General features: G+C 55.8%; 1 long non-coding RNA gene across 1 annotated transcript; it reads left to right on the top strand.

Annotated features, from left to right (window-relative positions):
- Positions 1-47: 47 nt before the first annotated feature.
- On the top strand, positions 48-5,527 carry LOC140420227 (uncharacterized). Its single transcript, XR_011946234.1, has 3 exons — positions 48-157; positions 1,853-2,184; positions 5,041-5,527. It is a non-coding gene; the product is annotated as an uncharacterized lncRNA (long non-coding RNA).
- The last annotated feature ends 8,851 nt before the right edge of the window (positions 5,528-14,378 follow it).

The following is a 14,378-nucleotide window of genomic DNA, read 5'->3' as shown; positions in this document are numbered from 1 at the left end:
AAGGGTAGCCCGCCTTCTAACCTTTTACCTGAGGTATTGACCAATGGCAAGAGTTGGAGGACCAGAAGGATGGTCCTCCAGCTAATCAGCGCGGGCTTTGTGTGACTGCTCGATTGAACTTCACAAGGACGCAAACTTCCTCCCGTCTCCAACATCTGTGAGTAAAACATTTTCTTTTCTCCCTCTTTCCATTTCGTTTCTCATTCTCACCTTCAATTGGTCACTTGCAGCAACTGAAGGGAAAGGAAGTGAATCCAGGGAGGGTGCAGACTCTGCAAAGCTTGGCCCAGGTCTCTCTCTCTTAAAGACATTGACATCCTTTGCTCCCTCAGCTCGACACATTTATTTGTCGAGATCTTCTCAGAAGCCCAAATACGACATTCATGAACCCTGCCGCTGCCCAGCTTGTAATATAATTAGGAGCCAATTTAGCTCAGCTGGTTAGTGATGCAGAGCGAGGTCAGACTGGTCCTCCCTCATGATTGTCAGATGGAGGGCAGCACGGTAGTGCAGTGATTAGCACTGCTGCCTCACGGCACCGAGGTCCCAGGTTTCATCGCGGCTGTGGGTCACTGTCCGTGTGGAGTTTGCACATTCTCCCCGTGTTTGTGTGGGTTTCACCCCCACAACCCAAAGATATGCAGGGGAGGTGGATTGGCCAAGCTAAATTGTCCCTAAATTAGAAAAAATGAATTGGGTACTCTAAATTTAAAAAATAAATTGATTGTTGGAAGGATGCCCTCCAGCTTTCTCACCAAAACTTTAGATAGCAGTTTCAAGTCAACATTCAAAAGATAGATTGGCTGATAAGAGATGCGCTCCCTCGATCCTTGTCCGCTTCAGAATCAAACAGACATAAGCCTCAGAAAGAGTCAATGGCAGCATACTTGAGTCAAAGTGATAATACAAACCCACAAATAGTTCCAACAGTAAACCTCAAATCCCCTACAAAACCCCTATAAAACCCACACCCACAGCCATGTGGTCCCAGCGCTTTACCTGGCTGAAGCTCCTCCATGGTCTTTGACATCGCTCCCCTAGAAAGATTCGCGTTAAGAGCCTCATGCTGGCTTTCTGAGGCTTCCGGGAGATTCAAGGAAAATAAATAATGCTCCACACTGCCAATACATCACCAGACTGCTCAGACTTGTATAATCCTGCATAGAATTCCCGAAATTCCTGTTTATTTCCTCCGTCTTCGTGACCCTTTTCCCTTTGCCAAGCCGCACAGAGAAATTCGCTCCAAAGTCGGCCTTTGTATTTGCTCGGGTTACTCCCAAACTCGTACAACTTCTGCCTCGCAATCTTTCAACTTTTCTCAACCTGCTGAGTAAATAGGGAGTCTTGCTGCGTTAACCTCCTTCAGCAATAGCTTACTCGGGCCTCCTTATAATTCTCCTCGGCCTTCGCCAAACAAACCTCCAGACAGCGCTGGTTCTCCAACACCTGCACCTCTTATTTGCAGTGTAAGAAGTATTCATCCACCTGCCCCCCCCCCCCCCCCCCCCCCATGAGTGAAAACAACACCCAGTGTCTTATTAACACATGTCCACAAAGTCCTCAGTTCGGCACCAGCCCTTCTCTCTTGGCGAAGTCCATCGCATCCTCGGGCTCCTCAAAGTAATGGTGCCGTCCCTCGTGTGTGATCCACAGGCGAGCCGGATACAGCAGCCCAAACTTCACCTGCTTCTTAAACAGAATCTCTTTGACTTGCCTGTAGCCTGCCCTTCTTCTGGCCACCTCCACGCTCAGGTCCTGGTAGATGCGCATGGCACTGTTATTCCAATGGCAGCTCCGCGTACGCTTAGCCCACTGTCGCACCTGCGAGAGGCGCCCCCCCTGCATCTTACAGGATATTAGATGAAGATTTGCAGAAAAAAACAAACATCACTTCAGGATTTGGAAGAGTCACTTGGTTTATCGGGACCTGAATACGGTACACGTGACAATAAACAAATCCAATCCAATCCGGAGAACCATCACAGCAAAAGACACCTCTGGGGTTAAGGGTTGCCAGTCAGGCAAAGGAACACAATGGCAGTAAACACAGGAATGAAGAATCACATTGGGCTGGTTCCAGGAGAATTGAGTGACAATTTCTGCAACGTAACCATGGAGTGTGATTATTGATCGTGTTAAAGTAAAAGTAAGAAGTCTCACAACACCACGTTAAAAGTCCAACAGGTTTGTTTCGAATCACTAACTTTCAGAGCACAGCTCCTTCCTCAGGTGAATGAAGAGGTGGGTTCCAGAAACACATAGATAGATAAAGGCAATGATGCAAGACGATACTGTTGAATGAGAGTCTTTGCAGGTAATTAAGTCTTTACAGGTCCAGACAGAGCAACTGGAGAGAGGGATAATCACAGGTTAAAGAGATGTGAATTGTCTCAAGCCAGGAGAGTCGATAGGATTTTGCAACCCAACAATGCAGAATCGCCAAGCAGAAACTTATAGCTAAGTTCCGCACACATGAGTACAGCCTCAACCAAGACCTTGGATTCATGTCGCATTACATTCACCCCCCACCATCTGGCCTGGGCTTGCGAAATCCTACCAACTGTCCTGGCTTGAGACAATTCACACCTCTTTAACCTGCTCCATCTGGACCTGTTAAGTACATTTATTATTATTTCTAGTCTTTTAATATTGTACTGCAACCATGTTATATATTTTCAGTAATCTCTTATCTCAGAGGGTTGTTAATCTCCGGAATTTGTTTCCCCCAGGGTCCAGTGGAGTCTGGGAGTCATTGAATATATTCAAGAATAAGCTAGACAGAATTATTTGTTTTATTATACGTGCCCAGTCTTTTTTTCAATTAAGGGTCCCTCTCCCTTGGACATGTGCAGTTCCAGACCACCCACCCATCTGGGATAAAGCAGTTTCTCCAGCATGGGAGGATTGTGGGAGCTGCGTCCGCCATTACTTGTCCGGAGCAGTCTCCAACCTCCTGAAACTCGGATGAAAAGTGAGGGGGTGGACATTGACACCAACCTGACACAAAGTATATGTGGGTAGTCACTGGATTTGATTGTGACCCCCTCCCCCCCCCCCACCACCCCCTCCCTCCCTCCCTCCCTCGCCAAAACATAATTTTTTCATTTAAGGTACCCAATTCATGTTTTTTCCAATTAAGGGCCAATTTAGAATGGCCAATCCACCAACCCTGCACATCTTTGGGCTGTGGGGATGAGACCCACACAGACACAGAGAGACTGTGCAAACTCCAAACGCAGTGTCCTGGGGCCGGGATCGAACCTGGGTCCTTGGCGCCGTGAAGTTAGACAGAATTCTGATTGACGAGGGAGTTGAGGGGCACGGGGAACAGGTAGGAAAATGGACTGAAAGTTAAGATGAGGAGCGAATTCTTCACTCCAGGATGTGGTGAAGCTTTGGAATTCTCTGCTCCAGAGGACTGTGGAGCCTCAAGTCATCAAGTATTTTCCAGATCGAGTTGATAGGTTTCGAGATGTTGAAGTCACTAAGGGAAATGGTGCTGAGCTAGATCGGCCATTGAGCTTATTACAGGGTTGAGCAAATTCAATGGGCCAAATGGCCAACTGCAGTGCCTATTTGTACTGGAAGCTCATTGGCGCATTCACACTTGGCTGAGACCATTCAGCTGCTCTCTTTGTGGGAAAGGATTCAGTCAGTCATTCACCCTGCAGACACACCAGTGAGTTCACACTGGGGAGAGACCGTTCACCTGTTTTCGGTGTGGGAATGGATTCACTCAATTATCCAGCCTGCAGAGGCACCAGTGGGTTCACACTGGGGAGAGGCCATTCATCTGCTCTCACTGTGGGAAGGGATTCTGTGAATCATCCACACTGCGGAGGCACCAGCGAGTTCACGCTGGGGAGAAGCCGTTCACCTGCTCTCAGTGTGAGAAGGGATTCTGTGCTTCCTCGAACTTGCTGAGACACCAACATGGTCACAATTGATTACAGGGGTTGGATTCTGTTGTTATTGTTTCTGCTCTCAATTACATCCAGGACTGCATTGTGTTCATTCTGTCAGTTGGTCAATGGGGAGGGTCGGAGGGTTTCTTTCTGCTGGACTGGCCTTCTCATGACTGATGCTCTTGAGCCTTGTGGCAAATTTCATAAGGATCACTGAGTGAAAGGGTGTTTGGAAGGTAGATGACAGATAGTTCCTGTTTCTGTTTGAAACCCCTAAAGAATGCAGGTATAGGCTTTGGTGGTTACATGGTTCTGTCTCAGAAGGAAACTGTCAAGCTATGAGGGGCAAGTTGATTGGGAACTTACAATAAAATGTGTAATGATACACAGGCAGTCGCATTTAAGGAATTATCACATATTTACATAAAATATAGATTCCTTTAAGAAACAAAAATCCAACAGGAAAAGTGACGCAACCGTGACTATCAAGAAACATTAAAGATTCCATTAGGTCAAAGGAAGAGGCTCATTGATAGATTACAGATTTATTGCTTCACTGATTTATTGGTACCTTGAAGAATCAATGCAGTATAATTCTTAAATTCAGTATACATACAGGCAGAAATTGTTTCAGATAAAAATATGAGAATTGCTGTACAGCAACTTAATATGTGTCAGAATCTAACACAGTTTCAAGAAAAGTTGCATAAAAGCCCTCGTAATGAATAAAACATTGTTCTACAAATACATCTAGCAATGAAAACGTATCGCAGCCTCAGCAACAGAAACATTTACAAAATGTAGCAAAGCCTTAGCAACAAGCAAGGTTAATGCAGAACGCCTTATCTTCAGAGGATTGGTACACATGGCGGGAGCATGTAGACATTTAATTAACTTGATAGACATTAATGAATCTTAAGTAAAGACCAATGCCTGGATAACAAATCATGCTCCAAGTGACAGAGTTTTCTGATTAAATCAGGAAGCCTCAGCTGAGAATTTGAAACCAATAAGGGGTTAGACCATTGATAAGAATTTCTTTAAGAATAGTTTCATGACTAAAGTTTGTTCTATATTCATGCTTTAAGAAATTCTGAACCATCTATTGATTTCCTAATATTTTCTTATTTCATAGAATTTCATTTCATAGAATTTACAGTGCAGAAGGAGTCCATTCGGCCCATCGAGTCTGCACCGGCTCTTGGAAAGAGCACCCTACCCAAGGTCAACACCTTCACCCTATCCCCATAATCCAGTAACCCCACCCAACACTAAGGGCAATTTTGGACACTAAGGGCAATTTATCCTGGCCAATCCACCTAACCTGCACATCTTTGGACTGTAGGAGGAAACCGGAGCACCCGAAGGAAACCCACGCAGACACGGGGAGGATGTGCAGACTCCGCACAGACAGTGACCCAAGCCGGAATCGAACCTGGGACCCTGGAGCGGTGAAGCAATTGTGCTATCCACAATGCTACCGTGTTTCCCCAATGTTTTTGTTTAACTCTCTTTGTTATGTTTTGATGTATTATTTGATCTGAATTTGGAATTATTTTTATGTAAGAGAATTGAGGTGGATAATTAGCAATAAAGTTGTATTTTTGGACACCTCCAATCAACCAGATTTTGGGCTCATTTTTGAAGATAAAATAAGAGATCAGGGGCAAAATTCTCCGTTATCGGCGGAAACTCCGCCGATCGGTGCAAAAAACGGCGCAAATCCCACTTGCGTCACGTCATAAAAATGGGCCGATAGTCTGCGGCCCGAAATGGGCTAGCAGCGACGTAACGGGATCCGCGCTTGCGCAGTGGTTCACGCCGTGCAGCGTCATACGCGCTGCACGGCGTGACGGCTCATAAGGCCGCGCAGCTCCCCCCCCACCCGACCGGAACAGCCGACCGCAACACCCGACTTGATGGCTGGCCGTCGCTCAGCCCCGAGGTTCGAGTCACGCGATGTGGAGGCGCTCCTGGATGCGGTGGAGCAGAGGAGGGACGCCCTGTATCCCGGGCACGGCCGCAGAGTTGCCCCACGCCACAGCCGGCGTCTGTGGAGGGAGGTGGCAGAGGCCGTCACCGCTGTGGCCCTAACACCACGGACAGGCACCCAGTGCCACAAGAAGGTGAACGACCTCGTCAGAGCAGGCAGGGTGAGCGTCCCCCATATCCCCCCTCCCCCATATTCCCCCCTCCCCCATATTCCCCCCTCCCCCATATCCCCCCTCCCCCATATCCCCCCTCCCACATATCCCCCCCTCCCCCATACCCCCGTCCCCCATATCCCCCCTCCCCCATATCCCCCCTCCCCCATATCCCCCCCTCCCCCATATCCCCCCCTCCCCCATATCCCCCCCTCCCCCATATCCCCAAGTGAATCCAGCCCTAACCTTAACCTCTGCAATGCACGCGCAACCGATGGCATGCATTCATATACCTGCCTAACACTGTTGCCTTTTACCCCTGCCACCACCCCCCCCCCCCCCCCCCCCCCCAGGAGAAGCGCGCACACAACAATAGGGAGCATGTGAGGACTGGAGGAGGGCCCGCTGATGAGAGGCCACTGACCGTACACGAGGAAAGGGCCCTGGAACTGGCTGGCGGACCTGAGGACCGGGAGGTTGCTGATGCAGAGGTCGGGGCCCCACGAGCAAGTGAGCCACCAACAGCCCGTCCCCATATCCCCCTCTCCCGTATCACCTGATCACTGCCTGATGTCTAACCATGCATGCTTCATTGTGTATCGCAGGACCAAACGTCCAGGCACCCATCCCCGCAGATGCAGACCGCCCGCAGGATGCCCCTCGGAGACCACGGGAGACGGAGAGACCCGAACCCTCCAGCATGCGACGCCCGCAGGATGCCCCTCGGAGACCACGGGAGACGGAGAGACCCGAACCCTCCAGCATGCGACGCCCGCAGGATGCCCCTCGGAGACCACGGGAGACGGAGAGACCCGAACCCTCCAGCATGCGACGCCCGCAGGATGTCCCTCGGAGACCACGGGAGACGGAGAGACCTGGAGCAACAGGGAGACGACACCCCCGTCACGTGCGGGAGCGACCACCCAGCGATGAGGGGGGCAGCCACAGGCCCCCATCACATCCGAGCCAGGACACCACTACCCAGGACACCACTATCCAGGACACCCCTACCCGGGACACCACTACCCAGGACACCCCTACCCGGGACACCACTACCCGGGACAGCACTACCCGGGACAGCACTACCCGGGACAGCACTACCCGGGACGGCACTACCCAGGACACCCCTACCCGGGAAGACGAAATACCGGACAGTGACTCAGTGGATGGGTGGAGACGAACCCCCACCCCAAAGTGCCATGGACTCAGAGTGGGACGAAGAGCACGACACAACGCCACTGCTGTCACCAACACCCTCCACCATCGCAGAAACACTCACCACGGTTGGGCACTTTAGTGATGAGGCGTCTGGTACACTCACTGGTGCGCACAACACAGCCGTCCCGGTACAGCAGGTGGAGGTAGGAGCAGCAGAGGGACCGGGCGGTCGGAGGGCAGCCCAGGCCAAGCGAACATCTGCCGCCCAGATGGATCCCGGGTTCCTGCAGTTACCACACCCACACATAGATCCGATGCAACCACCGACACGGAGACGAGCGAATAGGGTGACGGATGGCTTGCGGCGGCTGCGGTCGCAGGTGGAGGAGTCCACCCGCGTCCAGGAGCTGGGAGTGGTCCCGGTCATGCGTGCCACCCAGGCTGACACCGCACGGGTGGCGTCCGCGGTGGAGGCAATGGGTGCGACGGTGTCAGACATGGGGAACGGTTTGCGAGGCCTGGGGCCTTCCGTGCAGGCGGCGTCTGTGGCCCAGGAAATGGCTGCCCTCTCACAGGAGGCCATGAGCCAGTGCCAGCGCCAGATGGCAGAGGCGCTCAACGCCATAGCCCAGTCTCAGCAGGCCATGGCCCAGTCTCAGCAGGCCATAGCCCAGTCTCTGCAGGCCATGGCCCAGTCTCTGCAGGCCATGGCCCAGTCTCAGCAGGCCATCGCTGAGGGCATCGGCGCCAGTGGCCATGTGCGAGCTGGCGTCGCACTGTCGCAGACAGGGTTCGACAACCCCCTGGGCTCCATGGCTGCAAACCTGCAGACCCCTGTCGATACCAGCACGGGCCTCCAGGACTGGCAGCGCCAGATGTCGGGGGCGCGTCGGATGGCCAGTCCGTTCGCATCCCCCACCCATGTAGAGGCCTGGGGGCCATCGGGCACCCCGAGGGAGGAGGAGGTGGTGTGGTCCGTCCCGGCTCCCTCTGTAGGGGAGGTCCCGGTACACCGCGACACCTCGGACCCTTCCGTCCCAGGTGCATCGGGTGGGCAACGGGCAGGACAGGCTGGCAGCTCGCCATCCCAGTCGCCCGGGCCGCAGCCTGGCCCATCTAGGCCAGGACGCCCCAGGAAACGGCCGCCAAAGGGATCCAGTGTCAGAGGGCAGGAATCACAGGAGTCCACCTCCAGTTCTGCTGTACCGTCTGGGGAACCACGTAGACGTAGTCAAAGGGCCCGTAAGGCCAAACAATTAGACACTGAGTAAGTTGGCACGGGTGCAGGGCACAGATGAGTTTTAGGCGCTAGGGCACGTGCATGAACTCCTTTGGTTAAAGTCAATGTTACACCTACCGAAGCTGCCTTTGTGCTCTGTCCAAAGTGTGCGGGGGTGTCATGTACGTTGAGCGCAAGTGTGTGTGTGTGAGGGGTGGTCTTACCTCAGCCCCAGGTGAGTCTGCCCCCTTCCCCCTGGGCCGCCATCAACATCCCCCGGGCAGAGGACGGGACCGTGCGCTGCAGTGTCACAGCCGCATGCAGGGATGGTCCGGGTGGATGGTGGTACTGTGGCCATGGGTCAGACATAGTCCAACGATGTAGAGCCAGGAGCTCATCGGAGGCGGGTTGTCATCATTCTCCATGGCCTGCGATAGACACGCGTCCACCCGCAACTGGGTGAGCCCGGCCCGTTGTGCCGCCGGTGGATCGGCAATTGGGAGTGGGGGGGTGGTGTGCATGCGGGTGGGGTGTGTGGGGTTGGGGAGGGGGGTGAGGGTGCTGGGTGGGTGGATGGGTGGGGGGTGTGGGTGGTCGGCTGTTGTCATGGTGTGCGGTCTGTGGCCATACTACCCGATTCCCACGCCCATCTAGTCAGTGAAGCGGGCGTCTATTAGTCTGTCCCGTGCCCGCTGGGCCAGCCGGTAACGGTGGACAGCCACCCGTCTGTGTCTACCCCGTCTGCCCTGACCATTGCCCCCATCCCCCTCATCTGGGGAGGACTGGGCCTCTTCCTGCTGCTCCTCCACTCCGCCCTCCTCTGCCTGCGGCACATCGCCCCTCTGCTGGGCTATGTTGCGCAGGACGCAGCACACCACAATGATGCGGCCGACCCTATCTGACCGATACTGGAGGGCGCCCCCAGAGAGGTCCAGGCACCTGAAACGCATCTTCAGCACGCCAAAGCACCTCTCGATCACTCCCCTTGTCGCTACATGGGCATCATTGTAGCGGTTCTCCGCCTCATTGCGTGGCCTCCGTATAGGCGTCATCAGCCACGATCGCAATGGGTAGCCCCTGTCGCCCAGCAACCAGCCCCTCAGCCGGGGATGGCGTCCCTCGTACATGCCGGGGATGGATGACCGCGACAACACGAATGAGTCGTGTACACTGCCTGGGTGACGGGCGCAGACGTGCAGGATCATCATGCGGTGGTCGCAGACCACCTGTACGTTCATCGAATAGGTCCCCTTCCTATTAGTGAACACGGCCCTGTTATCTGCAGGTGGCCGCACGGCGACGTGCATCCCATCGATCGCGCCCTGGACCATGGGGAACCCGGCAACGGCAGAGAAGCCAACGGCCCGGGCATCTTGGCTGGCCCGGTCCACGGGGAAGCGGATGTAGCGGTGCGCCATGGCATAAAGGGCATCTGTCACTGCCCGGATGCACCGATGTCTGCGATATGCCGGACAGGTCCCCACTCGGTGCCTGGAATGACCCCGTTGCATAAATGTTCAGGGCCACCGTAACCTTGACGGACACGGGGAGAGGGTGTCCCCCGCCAGTGCCACGCGGTGACAGGTGTGCCAGCAGGTGGCAGATGTGTGCCACGGTTTCCCGGCTCATCCGGAGTCTCCTCCTGCATTCCCGGTCCGTGAGGTCCTGGTATGACTGCCGGGGCCGGTACACACGGGGCGCCCTCGGGTGCCTCCGTTGCCGTGGGGCCGCGACGCCCTCCTCCCCCTCCTCGTCCTGTCGGTCAGGTGTCCCTCCAGCCTGGGCGGCTGCCGCCTGCCCCTCTGCGGCAGCCTGCGCCGCCTCTCTGGCACGCTCCTCCTCCTCCTCCTCCTCATCCAGGGCAACATAGACATGAGCGGCTGCCACCACGGCGGCCAACATCGCTGGATGGTCTGAAAACATGACGGCCTGGTGGGGGGGAGGGGAACGACGACATGTCATCATTGCCCATATCCCCTCCTCCCCCCAGCCAGGTGGCATGGACCGCATGGGTCCAACTGTTGGAGGCTGGCACCTGGCCAGGTGGACCAACTCATTTGCCCTCCCATCACCCACCCCGGCACGGACCCCCCCCCCCCAACCTCCACCCCGGCACGGACCCCCTCCCCAACACCCACCCCAGCACGGACCCCCCCCCCCCAACCTCCACCCCGGCACGGACCCCCTCCCCAACCCCCAACCTCCACCCCGGCACGGACCCCCCCCCAACCTCCACCCCAGCACGGACCCCCCCCCAACCTCCACCCCGGCACGGACCCCCTCCCCAACCCCCAACCTCCACCCGGCACGGATCCCCTCCCCAACACCCACCCCAGCACGGACCCCCCCCCCCAACCTCCACCCCGGCACGGACCCCCTCCCCAACCCCCAACCTCCACCCCGGCACGGACCCCCCCCCCAACCTCCACCCCAGCACGGACCCCCCCCCCAACCTCCACCCCGGCACGGACCCCCTCCCCAACCCCCAACCTCCACCCCGGCACGGACCCCCTCCCCAACACCCACCCCAGCACGGACCCCCCCCCAACCTCCACCCCGGCACGGACCCCATCCCCAACACCCACCCCAGCACGGACCCCCCCCCCAACCTCCACCCCGGCACGGACCCCATCCCCAACCCCCAACCTCCACCCCGGCACGGACCACCCCCCAACCTCCACCCCAGCACGGACCCCCCCCCAACCTCCACCCCGGCACGGACCCCCTCCCCAACCCCCAACCTCCACCCCGGCACGGACCCCCTCCCCAACACCCACCCCAGCACGGACCCCCCCCCAACCTCCACCCCGGCACGGACCCCCTCCCCAACCCCCAACCTCCACCCCGGCACGGACCCCCCCCCCCAACCTCCACCCCAGCACGGACCCCCCCCCCCAACCTCCACCCCGGCACGGACCCCCTCCCCAACCCCCAACCTCCACCCCGGCACGGACCCCCTCCCCAACACCCACCCCAGCACGGACCCCCCCCCAACCTCCACCCCGGCACGGACCCCCTCCCCAACACCCAACCTCCACCCCGGCACGGACCCCCTCCCCAACCCCCAACCTCCACCCCGGCACGGACCCCCTCCCCAACCCCCAACCTCCACCCCAGCACGGACCCCCCCCCAACATCCACCCTGGCACGGCCCCCTCCACAACCCCCAACCTCCACCCCAGCACGGACCCCCCCCCAACCTCCACCCCGGCACGGACCCCCTCCACAACCCCCAACCTCCACCCCAGCACGGACCCCCCCCCCAACCTCCACCCCGGCACGGACCCCCCCCCCAACCCCCAACCTCCACCCCGGCATGGACCCCCCCCCAACCTCCACCCCAGCACGGACCCCCCCCCAACCTCCACCCCGGCACGGACCCCCTCCCCAACCCCCAACCTCCACCCCGGCACGGACCCCCTCCCCAACCTCCACCCCAGCACGGACCCCCCCCCCAACCTCCACCCCAGCACGGCCCCCCCCCCAACCTCCACCCCGGCACGGACCCCCTCCCCAACCCCCAACCTCCACCCCAGCACGGACCCCCCCCCCAACCTCCACCCCGGCACGGACCCCCTCCCCAACCCGACACGGACCCCCTCCCCAACCCCCAACTTCCACCCCAGCACGGACCCCCCCCCAACCTCCACCCCGGCACGGACCCCCTCCACAACCCCCAACCTCCACCCCGGCACGGACCCCCTCCCGGCACTCCCCCGGAGCCCAGCCTACTCTAACCACCCCCCCCCCCGCCGCACACACACACAAGCCGAGACACACCTCTCCTCAGGCAATCAGTCTGCGGCCACGCCATTTCCTGCCCAGAGCCAACCCCCCAGGCCGTCACTCACCTCCTCGCTGGTCGGCGTGAGCCTGGAGCACCGGGTCACGCCGATGAAAAGGAGGTTTGATTCACGTCGACGTGAACGGTCATCACGTCGACGGGACTTCGGCCCATCCGGAAGGGAGAATATCGGCAGGCCGAAAATCGGCTGCCTTGCGCAGACCCGTGACATTCTCCGCGGCAGCGGCGCCATTAACGCCCCGCCGACTTTTCTCCCTTCGGAGACTTCGGCGGGGGCGGGGGCGGGATTCACGGCGGCCAACGGCCATTCTCCGACCCGGCGGGGGGTCGGAGAATGACGCCCCTTATCACTCATATAGTTGCCAAAATAAGTGTAACCCTGAGGATTGGAAACTTGTTTTAGTATTTACAAAGGAGGATCAAGAAACTCAAAGAGAAAATAGAATACGAGAGCAAACTGGCTAGAAACATAAAAAAACGATTGAAAAAGTTCCTATAAAATGTGAAAAGGAAAAGATTCGCAAAGACCAATGTGGGTCCATTCCAGGCAGAGACAGAAGAGTTTATGATGGGGAATAAGGAAATTACAGCGAAACTAAACAATGTGTGTCTGTCTTCACAGAGGAAGATACAGAAATTGTCCTAAAACACGAGAGAACCAAGGGACCAGTGAGCACGAGGAACTGAAAGAGATTAGTATTAGTGAGAAAGTAATACTGGAGAAATTAATGTGGTTGAAAGTTAATAAATCCCCAAAAGCTGATGCTCTCCATCCCAGAGTGTTGAAAGAGGCGGCTGGAGAGATAGTGGATACATTGGTGATCATCTTTCAAAATTCTATAGATTCTGGAATGGTTCCTGCAGATTGGAAGGTAGTAAATGTAACCACACTATTTAAGGAGTGAGAGAGAAAACGGGGAACCACAGACCCATTAGCTTGACATCAGTAGGAGGGAAAATGCTACAATCTATTATAAAGGATGTGATAACATACGAATTAGGAGCTGGAGTAGGCCACTCGGCCCCTCGAGCCTGCTCCACCATTTAATAAGTTGATCTGATTGTAACCTCAATTCCACATTCCCCCCGATAACCATTCGCCCCCCTTGCTTATCAAGAATCTATTCAACTCAGTCTTCAAAATATTCAAAGACTCTGCTTCCACTGCCCTTTGTGGAAGAGAGTTCCAAAGACTCCCAACTCTGAGAGAAAAAAGTTCTCCTCTGCCTTAAATAGGCAAGTTGTTACTTTTAAAGTGACTCCAATTTCTAGATTCTCCCACAAGAAGAAACATCCTTTCCACATCCACCCTGTCAAGGCCCCTCAGGATCTGATACGGTTCAATCAAGTCACCTAAACTCCATCGGACACAAGCCCAGCCCGTCCAATCATTCCTCATAAGACCAGCCTCCAATTCCAGGTACGAGTCCAGTAAACCTTCTCTGAACTGCTTCCAACACATTTACATCCTTCCTTAAATGATAGCAAGACTATACACAGTGCTCCAGATGTGGACTCATCAATGTCCTGTATAACTGAAGCACAACCTCCCTACTTTTGTATTCAATTCCCTTTTTGTGATTCATGCTCTTGGACACCCAGATCCCTCGGAGTCTCAGAGCTCTACAATCTCTCACTATTCAGATCAGAAACTGTTTTATTCTTCTGGCAACATGGACAATTTCTCATTTTCTCACAATATTCTCCATTTGGCAGATCTTTTCCCACTCACATAACCTACCTCTATCCTTTGTAGTCTCCTTATGTCCTCTTCACAGTTTACTTTCCTACCGATCTTTATACCATTGGAGCATCAGAGCAGGAGTTGGCCATTCAGCCCATCGATCCTGCGCCGCCATTCAATGCGATCATGGCTGATCATCCATTTCATGGTAGCACACTGGTTAGCACAGTTGCTTCACAGCTCCCGGGTCCCAGGTCCGATTCCCGGCTTGGGTTACTATCTGTGCGGAGTTTGCACTTTCTCCAGGTGTCTGAGTGGGTTTCCTCCCACAGTCTAAAGATGTGCAGGTTAGGTGAATTGGCCATGCTAAAATGCCCTTAATGTCCAAAAAGGTTGGGTGGGGTTACTGGGTTACGGCGATAGGGTGGGGGTGTGGACTTTGGTCGGGTGCTCTTTCCAAGGG

The sequence above is a fragment of the Scyliorhinus torazame genome, chromosome 5, assembly GCF_047496885.1.
Source record: "Scyliorhinus torazame isolate Kashiwa2021f chromosome 5, sScyTor2.1, whole genome shotgun sequence".
Lineage (NCBI taxonomy): Eukaryota > Metazoa > Chordata > Chondrichthyes > Carcharhiniformes > Scyliorhinidae > Scyliorhinus > Scyliorhinus torazame.
This window is presented reverse-complemented; position numbering and strand designations above follow the sequence as displayed.